This window comes from Rhinoderma darwinii, chromosome 1, assembly GCF_050947455.1.
Source record: "Rhinoderma darwinii isolate aRhiDar2 chromosome 1, aRhiDar2.hap1, whole genome shotgun sequence".
Classification (NCBI taxonomy): Eukaryota; Metazoa; Chordata; class Amphibia; order Anura; family Rhinodermatidae; genus Rhinoderma; species Rhinoderma darwinii.
This window is the reverse complement of record NC_134687.1, coordinates 126,073,464-126,092,673: the sequence shown is the minus strand read 5'-3', so window position 1 is coordinate 126,092,673 and position 19,210 is coordinate 126,073,464. Positions and strand designations below refer to the sequence as shown.

At 42.2% G+C, this 19,210-nt stretch overlaps 1 protein-coding gene across 3 annotated transcripts in view; it reads right to left on the bottom strand.

The window, feature by feature from the left end:
* The window catches only part of GATB (glutamyl-tRNA amidotransferase subunit B), a 227,245-nt gene that overhangs the window by 135,371 nt on the left and 72,664 nt on the right, over positions 1–19,210 (bottom strand). The gene's annotated exons all lie outside the window — the stretch shown is intronic.

The window sequence follows — 19,210 nt, the reverse complement described above, 5'->3', positions numbered from 1 at the left end:
CAACTTATGAAATTGAATAAAGAATTTACATTAGGAGAAGTCCGGTAAGCAATTATATCTTTAACTACGTGTAAAGCGCCGGGACCAGACGGGTTTATTAATGAATATTATAAAGAATGCATTGATCAGCTTGCCCCATATCTTGTTGCCCTTTTTAATTCATTTGGAACAGCAGGACTTCCTCCTAGAGAAATGCTAGCTGAAAGATTGTGACTATATATAAAACAGGTAAAGATCCTATATTGCCAGGAAGCTACAGACCGATATGTCTTCTCATTAGAGATTAGGGATGTCACAATACCAGAATTTGGACTTCGATACCGATACTTCGTTTAGAATTTGCGATTTCGATACCAATTCGATACTTTGCCAACAGTAATAAAAAAAAAAGTTCTTCCATTTTCTGATGTGAGGCGCGAGGTGTGATGATGAATTTAACCTCCATGTGCCTCACATTAATGGTAATTAACCCCATCATGTTTCTCAGTCATAATGGGTTAATATGTACGGTACATGACGGGGTTAATTACTATTAATGTGAGGCACCTGGAGGTTAAATTCATCATCACACCTCGTGCCCCACAATAAGTGATAGAAAGCAGTTTTTATTTTATTTTTTTACAGCGTACACATCATAAATGACGCTAAAAAATTGTTGTGCAGGTTATTACGGCCGCGCCAATACCGAATGTGTGTGTTTTATGTATTGAGACTTATTTTAATGTTTATTGTAACAAAGGTGTATGTGTATTTTTTTAAAAAATTTAACATTACTTTATGTTTTTGCTTTATTTTTTAAACTTTAATGTACTGGCATATATCTATATTACAGTACATTAGCTTGTGTACGGATAGTACACAGGCAGTTGTTAGGACATACCTAAGCATGCCCTAACAACAGGAAATATGGTAGGACAGCCCTGGGGTCCTTAAATGGACCCTGAGCTGTCTGCCCATATATTGTATGTCTCTCAATTGCGTCACAGGAATTCCCTGTGATGCAATCCAAGGGGCATTCCCCCTTCTCATTTTCCCCTGAATGCTGCAGTCCGCTGTGATCGCAGCATTCACGGGAATAACGGTGGAGATGAGAGGTTTCTCTGATCTCCGCCAGCGGAGCTGTGGCTGTGTAATAGTCATTGCCCCACTCCTGACAGGAAGTGCGTGCGCGGTCAGCATGAGGTGATGCGGCCAGAGCTGAACTATTGAGCGGCGGTTCAGGCACTGAAGACAGAACATGGGGGTGTTTTGCAGTGCGCCCGCCATGTTCTGTCTTCAGTGCCGGCAATCATTAGTGCAGTGCCGGCCGCATCACATCATCCTGACCCCGCGCACTTGTTATCAGGACTCAGTATCACACAGCCGCAGCCCCGCTCTCATACATTCATGTGTTACGATAGTTAGCTGTGCGACCGCACAATACATGAAATAACGGTATCGAACCGTTTGGGGATGCACAGTATCGAAACAGTATCGAAGTTTCGATGCATCGTGCATCCCTAATGGAGATATAAAAATATTTGCATCAATTATGGCTGAGAGACTTCAGTCAATAATACATACTCTAATAGCGAGAGATGAAGTCGGATTTATGCCGAATAGACAAACGCGTGGTGCTACCAGGAGGGTAGTTGATCTGATAGAGGTTGGTAGTTGCTTGCAAACCCACAGTGCACTCATGTCTGTAGATGCTGAAAAAGCTTTTGTGTGCACTGGGGATTTCTTCAAGCAACGCTGAGAAAATATGGTTTTGGCTTTTTTTTAAGGGCAGTATTGTCACTTTATACTCAACCCAATGCAATAGTATGAAATTCAGGATTTACGTCAAAAGAACTTATGATTACGAACGGAACCAGACAGGGATGCCCCCTTTCCCCGCTGATTCTCAATCTCATACTTGAGCCTCTCGCTCAAATAATAAGACAAAATGTCGAGCCATGGAATTAACAGTGGAACGTCAGAGTTTAAAGTAGGATTCTATGCTGATGATATTATTGTAACTTGTTCAGACCTTGAAGGCTCTTTTAGAGCTCTAAAGAAAGCTATAGACGAATTTTCGCAGGTTTTCTACTATAAATTAAATGACAACAAATGCCAAGTTTTGGGAATAAATTGCCCTGGTGACCTTTACTGGTTGCCGACACAGGACGAGAATGCTCGCCCTGAGTGGCGAGTACTTGGCACATTAGGACGAGCATTCTCGTCCTGTGTGACAGCCGTCTGTGCGCGCGATCGAGAGCGGGGCAACAGCTGTAATACACAGCCACGGCCCCGCTCTGACAGTGAAGAGAAGAGAAACATCTTCTCTCCACAATTAACCCTTTGAATGCCGCGATGAAAGCTGATTGCGGCGTTCAAGGAGAGGGGACTGCACTTTGATCACGTCACAGAATATAACTGTGACCTGATCAAAGCCCATAACTTGTATGGCCAGACAGCCCAGGGTCCATTGAAGGACCCCATGGCTGTTTGAACATATTTCCTGTTGTTAGGGCATACTGAGATATGCCCTAACAACTGCCTGTGTACAATCTGTACATAGGCTAATGTACTTGTATATACAGGGTGGGCCATTTATATGGATACATCTAAATAAAATGGGAATGGTTGGTGATATTAACTTCCTGTTTGTGGCACATTAGTATATGGGAGGGGGGAAACTTTTCAAGCTGGATGTTGACCATGGCGGCCATTTTGAAGTCGGCCATTTTGTATCCAACTTTAGTTTTTTCAATGGGAAGAGGGTCATGTGACACATCAAACTTATCGAGAATTTCACAAGAAAAACAATGGTGTGCTTGGTTTTAACGTTACTGTATTCTTTCATGAGTTATTTACAAGCTTCTCTTTGTTTTCAGCCAATGACATATCGCAGAGGTTAACACGTGAGCGGATAGAAATTGTGTTGATCTCTGGTGAACGCAGTACCCCGTCATTGCAGCAGATTTCAATGCAAGACACCCTACGAGACCACCCAACTCCCATGCTACAGTTTGCAAACTGCTTGCCAAGTTTCGTGAAACTGGTTCAGTGTTGGATTTGCCCAAATGAGGACGCATGAAAACTGTCACTAATGAAGAAACATCAGTGGCTGTCCTAGCTTCATTCAGCAAGAGCCCACAGCGTAGCACTCGCCACATGTCACTGGAGAGTGGAATCAGTTGCACATCCCTTCAGCGGATATTAGCTACTCACAAATGGCACCCTTACAAACACCAGCTGCTGCAGCATCTCAACAAGGATGACCCAGATCGGTGCACTGAATTTGCAGAATGGGCAAAACAAAAATTGGAACAGGACCCTCAGTTTACACAGAACATTTTGTTCAGTGATGAGGCAAACTTTTATGTGAATGGTGAAGTTAACAAACAAAACCACCGCTATTGGTCTGACACAAACCCACATTGGATAGATCCCTCCAAGACTGTTGGAACACAAAAATTGATGGTATGGTGTGGTATATGGGGTACAAAGATAGTGTGGCCATTCTTCATCAATGGAAACCTCAAGGCCACGGGATATCTGAAATTGCTATATGATGATGTGTTTCCCTCTTTATGCACTGAAGCTGGCACGTTCCCTGAGTTTTTCCAGCAAGATGGTGCACCACCACATTATGGGTGTCAGGTCCGAGCATTCCTAGATGAACAGTTTCCTGGAAAGTGGATTATCCGTCGTGAGCCAGTTGAATGGCCCGCTAGGTCTCCCGATCTTAAGGCAATTGTCTATGCTGTGAAGATACGAGATGTGCAGCAACTGAAACTACGGATACTGGAAGCCAGTGCTAGCATTTCTTCTGCGGTGTTGCTATCAGTGTGTGAAGAGTGGGAGAAGAGGGTTGCATTGACAATCCAACACAATGGGCAGCACTTTGAACACATTTTATAAGTGGTCAGAAACTTGGAAATAACTCATGAAAGAATAAAGTAACGTTAAAACCAAGCACACCATTGTTTTTCTTGTGAAATTCTCGATAAGTTTGATGTGTCACATGACCCTCTTCCCATTGAAAAAACTAAAGTTGGATACAAAATGGCCAACTTCAAAATGGCCACCATAGTCAACACCCAGCTTGAAAAGTTTCCCCCCTCCCATATACTAATGTGCCACAAATAGGAAGTTAACATCACCAACCATTCCCATTTTATTTAGGTGTATCCATATAAATGGCCCACCCTGTATATCTATGCCAGTACATTACAGTTAAAAAATCTAAATTAAAATGATAAATCCCTTTATGGGATTAAAAAAAAAAGTTAAATGAATGTAAAAAATTTTTATGATAAATAAATAAAAAGTAAAAAAAAATACACAGAAACACACATTTTTTTATAATAAATAAACTTTTTAAATTATAAGTCCCAAAACATGAAATAATATAGACATATTTGGTATCGCCATGACCGTAACAACCTCTACAACAAATCGTGTATGGTGAAAAAAAAATATTAAAACTGCTGCGGAACTGCTTTTTTTCTGCATTTTCGCCAAAATAAAAATGTATAGAATTTAAACAATAATGTATTTGTACCAAAAAATGGTACCTACATAAAGTACAACTTGTCCCGCAAAAAACAAAGTCTCATACAACTACGTCGTACAAAAAATAAAAGGAAAAGAGTTATGAGCGTCGGGATGCAAAGAGGGAAATATAAAAAAAAATGTTCTGTCCTCAAGGCCAAAATTGGCCATGTCCTTAAGGGGTTAAGACCTCTTTGGAAAATAAATATAATTATACATGGACCCGTAACTACGGGTTGCTACGTGTGTGCACCCGTAATTACGGGAGCGTTGCTAGGCGACCTTAGGGGATAGTCACTGTCCAGGGTGCTGAAAGAGTTAACTGATTGGCAGTAACTCTTTCAGCACCCGGGACAGTGACTACCGCTGGAGTTAATAGTATTAAAAGTTAACTTACTTGCTTCTTCCTCCAGTCCGGCCTCCCGGGATGACGTTTCATCCCATGTGACCACTGCAGCCAATCACAGGCCAATCACAGGCTGCAGCGGTCACACGGACTGCCGCATCATCCAGGGAGGTCGGACTGGATGTCAAAAGAGGGACACGTCACCAAGACAACGGTACGTATGAACTTCTTTTACTTTCAATCGCTGCGGAAACTCTGCCCGAAACGGCTGCCTCTTCTCTCTTTCCAGGACTGATAGAGAGAAGGGGCTGCCGATTAGTGCAGAGAAAACGGGTCCGTAAATACGGGTGGAATGCTGGTGACACTGGACCCGTATTTACGGGCACGGGTGCGTAAATACTGGTGGAATACAGGTCGAATACGTGTGACAAAGGACCCATATTTACGCCAGTATTTACGGGAGGAAAAAAATACGTTCGTGTGCATGAGGCCTGAGGTGGCATTTGTCCCCATTGTAATAAAAAAAGATGTACCCAGAATACTTGGGCATGTGTTGGAGAAAATGTAACGTAATAGCAAATATAAAACTTATGTGGTGGAATTGTCCCAAAATTAAACATTTTTGGAAAGAGGTTTTTACTCTTATATCCCGAATTTGTAGGCGCGTTATAGCACCTTCACCTGAGTTGGGGATTTTAAATATAATTATTTGAAAGTATTCCTTTAGAGTGTAGATGGCACATTTGAACAGGGCTTACTGCTATCCTTCACCTAACATTCATTCCTGTACTCTGCCACAGAACTACTCTATATAGTTCTATTATTTTTACCTTTGTTATACCAATAAAATTGGAACAGGAGTTCCTTTTTAATGCACACCCAGCGCTGGATCTTGGTCCTGTTTTTCTTCCTGTTGTTTACCGCTGGCCGCGCGGGAATCCGGGCGCTGTCTGTACTCAGACACAACTAAACGGTGAGCTGGAGGTCTACCTCCCCCTCTTCCCCATTCATAAATTTTGTGCAGACTAATTTAGGCCTTAATGACCAAGCAAGATTTTTTTGTCTTTCCATCGTCACATTCTATGAGCTATCTTTTTTATTTTTCCGCCCACATAGCTGTAGGGAGACTTGTTTTTTGCGGGTATAGTTGTATTTCTTAATGGCACCATTTTGGGGTACATATATATATTTTTTATTAACTTCTATTACATTTTTATAATAAAAACACTTTTGAACTAAAATTATTTGGTTTTGCATCGTCGCTTTCCAAGTGCCATAACTTCTTTATCTTTCTGTCAATGTAGTAATACGTGGGCTTGTTTTCTGTGGGATGAGACGTAGTTTTCATTCATACTTTTTTGGGGTGCATGGGACTTATTGGTTAACTTTTATTATTACTTTTTTGGGGGGCAGTGGAAGAAAATAGCAATTTCACCATTGATTTTTGCGTTTTTTTTTACAGCGTTCACCTTGCGGTGTAAATTACATGTTAACTTTATTATTTCTTTTTTACAGTTTTACTAAATAAAAACACTTTTTAATGGGAAAAAGTTTTTTTTTTACTGTAATCTTTATTAATAATTTTTATTTAACATTAATTACTTATTTTTTTCAGTCCCACTAGGGGATTTCACTATGCAATCTTTTGATCGCAGATATAATGCTTTGGTATACTTAGTATACCAAAGCATTATTGCCTGTCAGTGAAAGGCCCTGTTCACACAGAGTTTTTTTGCAGGCAGAAAAATCAGCCTCAAAATTCTTTCAGGAATTTTGAGGCTTATTTTCACCTGCCTGCAATTACTTGCCGCGGTTGTCGCTGCGTTTTTCACCCGCGGCCATTGAGCACTGTGGGCAAAAAATGCAGCGAAAATTGCATTCTCTGCTTCCCATTGATTTCATTGGGAGGTCAGAGGGGGAACCGAGGGAAGAAGGTGCATGTGACTTTTTTTTACCGCGAGCAGCTAAAAACCACTGCAGAGCAAAAACGACTTGGATGTATTGTGCCGCTAATTCCGACACGGTTTCCACGTCAGCGTAAAAAACCTCAGTGTGAACTGGGCCTAAAACTGCGAGGCAATCTATTAGGCCATACTTCTGCCACTGCCTAATAGGCATATAGCCAGGGCAGGCCTGGGGAGCTTTGTTAGGACCCGGCTGCCATGGCACCCCATTGGAGCCCCACAATCGCATTTGCGGGCCGAGTCCCCTCCCTCTGTAAACGACTTAAATGGCGCGGTCGCTATTGACCGCAGCATTTAAGGAGATAAGCGGTTCCGCTTGAAGTAAACTTCGATCGCTACCGCTAGAGCAGGAGCCCGCTCCAGCCTGCATGGGACACTCGTTCTGGACTTAGACTAGGCCGCCATGAAAAAGGTGGTAGTCTAGCCTAAGGCCCTTTACGGACAACTGTGAAAAGGTGTATTGGTGGTCACTAAGGGGTTAAACTGTTTATACTCTGCACATATGCAAAAGAACACTGTACTGTCTAAGATTAGCACTCGATTACATCATTTTAACAAGTTGAGCAAAGCAATTACTCTGCTTCTTTAGGTTGATTTTACACATAGCGTATTTGTTACAATATCTGCACCAAAATCCTGCAACAAATTACAGTACAATGTGCACTATATGGCCAATGTACTGTATGTGGACACCTGACCATTGCAGCTACATGAGCTTATTGGACATCCCATTCCAAAATCATGGGCATTCATATGCATATGGAGTTGGGCCTCCTTTTGTGGCTATAACGGCCTCTACACTTCTGGGAAGGCTTTTCACAAGATTATGGAGGTTGTCTGTGGCAATTTGTGCCTATTCAGCCAAAAGACTATTTGTTGGACTAGAAGTTCTGGTTTACAATCATTGTTCCAATTCATCTCAAAGGTGTTCAATGGGGTTGAGATCAGGGCTCTGTACAGGCCACTTGAGTTCCTCAACACCAAACTGTTCCAACCATGTCTTTATGGACCTCGCTTTGTGCACATGCGTGCAGTTATGCTGGAACATGAAAGGGATTTAGGCCCCATGCACACGAACGTACTTTTGTGGCCGCAATTCCCCCGAAAATCCACGGGAGAATTGCAGCCCCATTCATTCCTACGGGGCTATGCACACGACCGTGGTTTCCATAGGCTTATAGCAAATAATGGTCGCGGGCATGTGCACGACCCGTAGATTGGTACTCAGTAGTGAGATACAATAGAGGACTGGCGATTTTTTTCGGCAACACATTTCAGCGCCACTATGTGAGATTGTGAGGACTATCGCTTCGTGACTGAACTGTTTTTACCGCTAGATGCTTAAACTTTATAATAGCACTTACAGTTGACTGGGGCAGATCTATCAGATCATAAATTCCATTAACTGACTTGTGGCAAAGGTTGAATCCTATGACAATGCCACGATTAAGTCATTTAGCGCTTCAGTACGATCCATACTAAAACTAATGCTTGTCCATGGAAATTGCACGTCAGTGTGCTTAATTTAATGCTCCTGTTTGCAATGAGTGTGGATGACACACCTTAACTTAATAATAAGGATAGGTGTCCACATGGTGTAAAAAATTCAAACACTGTAAGGGCTAGTTTATACAGAATTTTATGTCACGGTTTTTTGAAACAGAGAGCGTGTCGGAAACTGCGCCAAAAAACGGCGGAAATTGCCTCCCATTGAAATAAAAAAGCTTGTGGGGAAAAAAAGTGACATGCTCTTTCTTCACTCAGTTGACCAAATAAATGGGAGGAGGCGAAAGCGTTATTCACTGCGTTTTTTGCCTGCGGCGCTCAATGGTCACAACCGAAAAACACAGTGAAAAACATTCCAAAAAACACGGTAAAGAAAGTGCAGGCAGGGAAAAATCTGCCTCAAAATTCCAGAAGGAATGTGAAGCGCATCCTATCTTTCTCTATCTTTTGTGGAAATTCTGCACTCTGTCTCCATGGATTTCATCCATTGCAATGGGTGAAATCAGGAGTTAAACTGTAACGCATGCCGATTTCACCAGATTTTTAGGCTGGCTTAATATTTATGCATTTTGTTAAACTGGGCTTAAAGGGGTTTTCCCATCAGAGACATTTTATGACATATCCACAGAATATGCCATAAAAGTCTGATAGATGCGGGTCCCACCTGTCTCTAGAACGGGGCACCCTAAACCCCGTTCCAGCTTACTCAGCTCTCGTTGCCTCCTGGCCATTTTATGGTTAGGTGGTCGGGAATTCCGGAAACAGCCGTGCTCACTGAGCTACGCTGTTTCAGTAGCTACCAAGATCCAGAAACAGCGTAGCTCACAGTGCTACGCTGTTTCAGTAACTCCCATTCACTTCTATGGGAGTTACGGATACAGCGTAGCTCAGCGATCACTCGGCTGTTTCCGTAACTCCCGACCAACTGACCAAGAAGTGTCCAGGAGGCAACGGGGCAGAGTAAGCTAGAACGGGGGACAGGTGCACAGGTGGGACCCGCATCTATCGGACGGGTCACAGGTGGGACCCGCATCTATCGGACTTTTATGGCATAGCCTGTGGATATGCCATAAATCTCCAAGATGGGAAAACCCCTTTGGAGAGGCTCTGTCACCACATTATAAGTGCCCTATCTCCTACATAAGGAGATCGGCGCTATAATGTAGGTAACAGCAGTGCTATTTAAAAAAATGATCTATTTTTACCACTTTATGAGCGATTTTTAGCTTTATGCTAATTAGTTTCTTAATGCCCAAGTGGGCGTGTTTTTACTTTAGACCAAGTGGGCGTTGTACAGAGGAGTGTATGACGCTGACCAATCAGCGTCATACACTTCTCTCCATTCATTTACACTGCACTAGCGATATAGTTATATTATGTGCAGCTACATACAGAAACACTAACATTACTGCAGTGTCCTGATAATGAATATACATTACCTCCAGCCAGGACGTGATGTGTATTCAGAATCCTGACACGTCTGAATCTTTTCTGTGAGTTTTCCAGCAAGGCAAACGTAATCTCGTTTACATCATAATCTCGCGAGATTACGTTTGCCTTGCTGGAAATCTCACAGAAAAGATTCAGAAGTGTCAGGATACTGAATACACATCACGTCCTGGCTGGAGGTAATGTATATTCATTATCAGGACACTGCAGTAATGTTAGTGTTTATGTATGTAGCTGCACATAGCGATATAGCTATATCGCTAGTGCAGTGTAAATGAATGGAGAGAAATGTATGACGCTGATTAGTCAGAGTCATACACTCCACTGTACAACGCCCACTTGGTCAAAAGTAAAAACACGTCCACTCGGGCATTAAGAAACTCATTAGCATAAAGCAAAAAATCGCTTATAAAGTGATAAAAATAGATAGTTTTTCTAAATAAAAAGCACTGCTGTCACCGACATTACAGCGATCTTCTTATATAGGAGATAGGGCACTTATAATGTGATGACAGAGCCTCTTAAAATTTAACTGTGGAAGAAAAAGAGCGACATTTGTTGTTCTAAACTTACAACTGAACTGACTGAATCCTCACTTTTATTAGGTTTACTATGGTTTAGTTAACATGTTCGTTAATGCCTTATGGGTATTTTTCTTTTTTTATTAACCTTCCTCTCGATTAATCAGAGTAAAATAAAGTACTATAGTTTACCCATATATTTTCTTCCATCGCTTGGTTGAACTTGATGGATATATGCTTTTTGCAACTGTAATAACTATGTAACCCAGGTAGTTGAAATGCACACTATCGAAGGAACACACTGCTCTCATGGTTAGCTCCACTTAATTTTCCTCCTGTTATATTCTCAAGTTTGAAATGAGATCAATTAGAAGCTGCTCACTCCTCAGAATGAAAGGAGGTCACATCTGCGAATTAAGGTCTGACTGGCTTGGGCTCACCTGCTTAACAAATTTTATTATTGGCCAGACATAATTTTTAATGTGGCTCCAGATGATTTTAAGGTCACTGAAGCGTTTTCTCCTTGTGTCACATTCTGCTGAAACATTAATATCTCCCAATTAGGTAAATCTCCATTGCTACAGATAATAAGAAATGCTTCAAAGATTTCTGCCAATTCACAGACGCAGTAAACTATCCTGTGTTTTAACAAGACTCACTACCTATTTATCTCTATATCACAACTGTTGTAATAAAGGGCAATGTTACACAGCACTCACTCCCGTGGAATTAGCTTGTGGTATGCAATGCAAACTGCCCAATATTAAAGTGACAGGCCGGCTGCTGCCACATCCACCTTCCGGCAGCACCCGGCAGGAAGGTGGATGTGAGCAGGAGCGGAATTTAGTGACTCCCCCTCTAGATAGAGCCACTGTAGCTGTGGCCGGGGATTCCCTCCAGGAGGAGGCCCTGATGCCACTGTCCATGAATGGACAGTGACATCAAGGGTTACCGCTAGGAGCAGAACCCCCGGTCATAGCATTGCCAGGGATTCCACTCCAGAAGGTTTCTCTATTCATTCCTATAAGACTCACATCGAGGCTGTGATAGTAATGAATAGAGAAACGGACTTCCTGTCCACACATGAGACGCGGTGGCTGTTGGAGAATCCGATTGCTGGTCACATGACATAGCTGCGGACCAGAAGGGAGTGTATAAATCACAAATACAGCCACCGGTAAGAAAATTACCTTCACCACAAGTTACATAATGTGCTTTTCTAATGGGCCAGAAAATTAAAAATTTTGTGGGAGTGGTCAATGCCTGGGTAGATTTGTTAAAGCTACCCAAATTTGTGGGATAAAATTACGAAAATAAGGTTTGGAATGGAAAACTTAGCATAGTTTAAATATAAAAAGCGTAGTCTAAAATAATATACACTTAGATGGTTAGGAAAAGAGAACTTATTGCAGATACCTGTCTACACAGTTATAAAGGGTTTCCAAGTAGGCTTCCAGAACAGGGTCCATTAATAACTTAAAAGGGTATTCCCACCTTAGACATTTATGGCATATCCGTAGGATATGCCATAAATGTCTGATAGATCTGGGTCTTAGCTCTGGTGCCCGCACCTATCTCCACAACGAGTGTCGTCTGACCCAACCGGTGAGCCAGGCGCAGACTCTGGCATGCAAACATGTGTGCGCCACTCTGCACTGATTCCTGTGAGAATTTCGGAAACAGCTGTATGTATCAGAGATTTATGGCATATCCCATGGAAATGCCATAAATGTCTAAGGGTGGAATAACCCTTAAAATAGGTTGTCTCATAAAGACAAACCCTTTTTTAAGACGAAGGAGGATGATTGCCGCAGGTTCAACTTCTCTAACCCTCTGCAATCAGCGGTTATCACCGCAGGAAGCTGCGTCTAGCCATACAGTTGCTACAGGGGAAATATAGTATCACATGCCAACTGTTCAAATGTATGGTTGGCCATGTAAAGCTGGTACAAGCCAGGTTCGACAGAGAAGTAGCCGTTCTTACATAGAAGTTCTCCATTCTGGCTCAAACAGGGGGGTCCTGATCGAGAGAAGCGTCCTCTATAATGCCCATATGCCCTTACAGGGCATATAGATAGTGATTGTCATTGTTGGACAAGCCCTTTAAAGGAGTTGTCCACTTTTGATAAAAAGGGAATTGTCTTCTATTCATTCAGAATACCCTAGTAGGTTATTTGATACAGACAACCCCTTTAAGCAAAACTTTACAAGACCATACACTACATGCATCTGAATATGAAGTGTTGATTCTGACCTGCAGCATCTGCTGTACAGAAAGGCTCAAGGAGACCCAGCAAAAAGACAGCGAAGAGACAGCCAAACAAGTGACTACATGTTTGGCAAGTGTAGCAGCATCATGGGGATTCAATTGGTGCATCATGTGAAACATTAAACGCCCCCCCCCCTCCCATATCAATTAACAATAAAGTATAGAGACTCCAAATTACTATGAGATCACCTGCAAAACAGAAGTCAAACTACCACCAGATAGTTCATAGAATTTTGAATATATTAGATTATAAACTCGTTAAAAAAAATACAGACTGGAATGCTACTATGTGGCTGACTACATCATCTCCATTTATACATTTTAGAAATATTGGGCAGTAAATGAAAAGCAATGGAGAAGAGAGGTCTAGAGAACGAACTACAGAGGTAACCTTCTCCTGGAAGCATAATGGAATGCATTTATAACAGCAGAAACAAAAAATAAATGCAATATAAGAGCTGCTAAACTAAAGGCCACAGTGCACCACAGAACATTTATGGATATCAAACTGATGTTTTTCACATGCACCCATACGTGCACTTGCATTAACCCTCCGATTTCTAACCACTGTACAAATATATTATGGTGATGGTGCGGGCACAGGTACTGAGCGCAAGCTATCATTAGCGGGTGCTGCTGGCTGTAACTTATAGCCGACCTTCCAATGTAGACGTCTGGGATCAGAGATAACTCTGATCCTGGTCATTTAACCCCTTAGATGCCCCTGTCAATAGCGAGTGCTAATGTATTGAGTTAATTAGAGAAAAGGGACTCCCACTGTCACCCCATTAGAGCACACAACGTGATAGCAGGGTGTCGATGGGTTGTCATGGCAGCTGGGGACCTAACAAAAGCCCCAGGTCTACTAAGTATATGTGCAGATTAGGACTGCCTACACAAATTTGGTATCGCCACATTCGTAACGATCCGTATTGCAAAGTTAAAATGTTATTATACCCAATGGTATATTTAAAGAGGCTCTGTCACCAGATTTTGCAACCCCTATCTGCTATTGCAGCAGATAGGCGCTGCAATGTAGATAAGAGTAACGTTTTTATTTTTAAAAAACGAGCATTTTTGGCCAAGTTATGACCATTTTCGTATTTATGCAAATGAGGCTTGCAAAAGTACAACTGGGCGTGTTGAAAAGTAAAAGTACAACTGGGCGTGTATTATGTGTGTACATCGGGGCGTGTTTACTACTTTTACTAGCTGGGCGTTGTGTATAGAAGTATCATCCACTTCTCTTCACAACGCCCAGCTTCTGGCAGTGCAGAAACAGCCGTGTTCTCCAGAGATCACGCTGTGTCGTCACTCACAGGTCCTGCATCGTGTCAGACGAGCGAGGACACATCGGCACCAGAGGCTACAGATGATTCTGCAGCAGCATCGGCGTTTGCAGGTAAGTCGATGTAGCTACTTACCTGCAAATGCTGATGCTGCTGCAGAATCAACTGTAGCCTCTGGTGCCGACACGATGCAGGACCTGTGAGTGACGTCACAGATCTGCACTGCCAGAAGCTGGGTGTTGTGAAGAGAAGTGGATGATACTTCTCATCAGAACGCCCAGCTAGTAAAAGTAGTAAACACGCCCCGATGTACGCACATAATACACGCCCAGTTGTACTTTTACTTTTCAACACGCCCAGTTGTACTTTTGCAAGCCTCATTTGCATAAATACGAAAATGGTCATAACTTGGCCAAAAATGCTCGTTTTTTAAAAATAAAAACGTTACTGTAATCTACATTGCAGCGCCTATCTGCTGCAATAGCAGATAGGGGTTGCAAAATCTGGTGACAGAGCCTCTTTAACATATATTTATTGTTCAAAAATAGTATCATTTTAGCAATATACATAATAGGTATCGCCGCATTGGTAACGACTCACAGAATAAAGAATAAACTGTTACTTATAACGAACAATGTGAAAAAAAAAATGCTGGAATTGCAGTCTTTTCTTTTTTTAAAAGTTAGGCCCTGTTTACACCTGCGTTGGGCATTCCGTTGTTCTGCTACGTCAGAAAAACAGAACAATGAAAATGCCAAAAGCGCAGCGAAACAACGGCGACCGAGGGAAACCTCGGTGTCTTTGAATTTACTGGAAACATTTCCAGATTCATCGAAAACAATTGTTTACAGTATTTTCAATGGAATCTGCGACAGTGGCCCCTAACGAATCCTCCAACGCAGATGAAAACAGGGTGTTCTACAAGATATATGTACTTCAATGTAACACTAATAAAAACCATAACGCATCCAGCAAAAAAACAAGACCTCATACGGCTACATAAACGGAAAAATAAAAAGTTTCCGATTTTAGAATGCACTGATGAGAAAAACAAAACATTAACTGTGTCCTAACAGCCAAAATAAGCATTGTCCTTAAAGGGAATGTGTCGCTAGAAATTATAAAACATTTTTTTTTCAGTTAAACAATTTGTATTTGAGTGATTACACATTGTTTTATTTTTTTACATTTTTTCACAAGTCAGGAAATATTATAAATTAGATTCTAATTTATAACATTTCCATGTGCTGGGCACTAGAGGGAGCAGTTCCCAAAATTGCAGCATGGTCAATGTGGTAAAGCAACCTCATTGATTTATGCTGCAAATTTGGGGTGGACACTCTCCTCTAGTGTCCTCACACAAACCCCCCTCCCTTCTTCTGGCTAGTGCCAGGAGAAGGAAGGATTTGAATCTTCAAACCTCCTACACTGTGTGCCGCCATTTTCTGAGCGACTGCACAGTGTAGGAGGATTAGATACAGGGCTCAGCAGACAGTATCACACAAACATACACGAACATAATACACACATATCACATACATGAACATAATACACACATCACATAAACGAACATAAATTACCTGCCACCGCCTCTGCTGGTCTACGCTCCTATTCCTTGCGCCTGAACATATGGCCGGAAACCGCGGCCAGAAGTCATCCTATTGTCCGTCAGCGGCTTCCGGTCCACATGAAAATGGTGCCGGATTTCGCTCTGCAAACGAGCTTCGTTTTGGTCTGTGTGGGAGCGGCGCATGCGCCGTTCCCACACAGACGGCGTACGCTTCTGAGAATGGAACGGCTCCCATCCGCATTCTCTATGGGGTTGTATGTGCCGTATTCCATCTTTGTATGTGTCGTTAATCTATACATACAGAGATGAAAAAAAAAAATGGCAGCCCCCATAGAGAAGTAAAAGTCAGAAAACATAAAAAAGTAAAACATGAAAACATAATTTAATAAAAATGTTGAAAATATTACATTAAAAGTGATATGATAAAAAAATAAAAAATTCATGGCACCTTCTCTTTAAAGGGTTTTTCCGAGTTAACATTTCTATGTGGCACTGCTTCTAACTTCTAAGGCCTCATGCACACGACCGTATTTTTTCCCACCCGTAAATACTGGCGTAAATACGGGTCCGGTGTCACACATATTCCACCCGTTTTGCACCAGTATTTACGAACCCGTGCCCGTAAATATGAGTCCGGTGTCACACGTATTCCACCCGTATTTACGAGCACGTTTTTGGCGGCAAAATAGCACTGCACTAATCGGCAGCCCCTTCTCTCTATCAGTGCAGGATAGAGAGAAGGGACAGCCTTTTCTGTAATAAAAGTTAAAGAAATTCATACTTACCCGGCCGTTGTCTTGGTGACACGTCCCTCTCTTCACATCCAGCCCGACATCCCTGGATGACGCGGCAGTCCATGTGACCGCTGCAGCCTGTGATTGACCTGTGATTGGCTGCAGCGGTCACATGGCCTGAAACGTCATCCAGGACGTCGGGCCGGATGTCGAGAGGGACGCGTCACCAAGGCAACGGGCGGGAGACCGGACTGGAGGAAGCAGGAAGTTGTCGGTAAGTATGAACGTCTTTTATTTTTATTTTTTACAGGTTTAGGCCTCATGCACACGACCGTAAAAACTCCCGTTATTACGGGTCGTAATTACGACCCGTAATAACGGGCTCATAGACTTCTATTGGCGACGGGTGCCTTCCCGTTTTCTCACGGGAAGGTGCCCGTGCCGTTGAAAAAGATAGAACATGTCCTATTTCAGGCCGTAATAACGGCACGGACAGTCCATAGAAGTCTATGGAGCTCTCGTAATGACGGGTGGCTACATGTGTGCACCCGTCATTACGGCAGCGTTGCTAAGCGACGTCAGTAAATAGTCACTGTCCAGGGAGCTGAAAGAGTTAACTGATCGGCAGTAACTCTTTCAGCACCCTGGACAGTGACTACCGATCAGTAATCTGATTACACTTGTAATGCACTTACGGTATCCAAACTGACCATGTTTCCTGACACGGCTGTGGGTCACGTCACTGATGATGTCAGTACATGCCACGTCCCTAGTGGTGAGCCGTGTATGGACTGTTCTGCTGCACAGGAGGGAACACGCACGCGCTGTCCCCTCGGTTTCCTCCTGCTCATTTTAGTTTTAGTAATTATATGTAAATATGTAGAAAAGATAAATAACGCGCTTCTTTGCTGGCAGCAGCCATATTTGAGGCTCAAAATTTCCTTCCTGTATTGTACATGTAGACCGTACAGCAGGGTCTGTATACTTTATCGCAGCAAAAATTATTGTGAGCCAATTGACAGAGACATGTCATAGACTAGGACAGTCTCCAGGAAGTGATGGAACACCTCCCCTCAGAGACAAGAGGGTAACAAGATAGATGTATACAGTGCCTGATCTGTGTATAGTTTTACTATCCTACCTTATCTAGGCTTCCAGCAGAACAATAGAGCTGTCATTAGCTTGTCCATCCTCTAATTATAATGAGATGACTCTTACTGTCCCAAACTATACAGCAAAGCTAACAAATGAGTTACAGAGAACAGGAAGTGTCTGCTCTAGTGGCCAGCGTGAAATCTACAATATTTCAAGATTTTATTTTTATGTGGATAGTCACATAGAAAATAAAACACCACCAATTAAAAAAAAATATATGTTTAGAATAAAAAACGGATTTAAGTAATACGTTAGTATCTGATAATACAATCCGTTTAAGTAGCTGGGGAAGATTTGACATCCTACCGTTTGTGATAACATCACTCCGTATAGATTCTAATTACATAGTAAAAGTTAGGTATTCATTTATATAGCAAGATGATCATTGAACAATTAACATACACAGGACTTTACTTTATAGGCAGCTCAGGGGTAGGTGCTTGGTTAAGACTGCAACCTCTGCACCCCTTGAGGCCAGGACACTGCAATAGTGTAGATGTGTCAATGTTTGAGTTTTAGCAAAGCAGGAACTCCTGATGGTTTTGTGATTGTATTTAATATTCACTGTTTCGTTTGTGGAGGATTTACATAATATAGAAGAACATTAAGCATCATTGTATATTACTGTACAGCTAGTAGAAAGCTCCAGATTTCAGAGACAGTTTAATGGCGACGCTGCCAATGTAACTCCAGATTCGTAAATTAAATATGACAAACATGAGATATGAAAATGGGAAAAAGATGCAGTGATGGAACTTCACTACAAAGTAACCAATTAAGTGCTGAGCTAGTCACTCATAAAAATGAACACGCATATAAACTTGCTAGAGTCTCATAGGAGAATAGGAAACAAAGATAATGTACTCCAAGTCTGATTTCATCATGTACTTGATAAATCGAATGTAACTACAAGCGAGTACATCTGGATCATATGAAATAGCTTGACATGCCATTCCCACATGGCTCTACATTTTGTTATTAGCAATGAACAAGTTCTTTTCAGGCAATAAAAACAAAATTAATTGTCATAGTAACAAAATAAAATGAGGATGAACAATGCAACAGATGCACACTAGGCGGTACCTTTGAATAGAACCCGAGCACAATACCATTGCCTTGGCAACTATACCGCCCAGCGTGCACTAGCATATCTTCATGCCCAATATCAGATCAGGCGGGACATCAGAATTGGAATGACACTTAAACCGATTCCCGACCGCTGGCTGTATATAAACGCTCGGTGGTCGGGGTCCTTAAAACCTGCGCCATAGTGTATTTACGGAGCAGGTTTTAGCTTGCTGCCTGAGCAATCAAATTGTCTGCTGAGTGTCGGGTGCCCTGCAGTCATTGACTGCCAGGGACCCTGAAAAGAAGATAGGAGCAGCTCTCGCTGCTTCTATTTTCTCAGATTGTTTCTACACAGCGTTCAATGAGTGCTGTGTATAGAATAGAGGCAGCAGCAGCGCCGCTGCCTCTATTAGTCCTGGTGATCATATGACTTGTCACATGATCGCCAGTATGATGTTAGTGGCAGGCTGCTGCTGGGTCTAACGAGACCCAGCACAGCCATATAAGTGACAATAGTCACTATAAGAGGGCTGATTTCCCCTGTAACTATGCAATATGCCATTACTTTCTGCGATAAGAAAACCCCTTTAACTCGGGGGGACTGCCAATGCAAGCTGTAGCTGTTTAACAAGACAAGATCTTTAATGTCAGTCTTCTTATGCTTCCTTGTGAGCTTTTTGGGAGTGCTGGATATTAGCCTGACGGAGGCCCCAAAAATGGCCTTGCTATACGTTGTTGACAATGCTAAACCACACAGGATCCGGTGAAAAAAAAGTATACATATAAGTCATGAGGTTTTTTTGCCATAATAGACTATG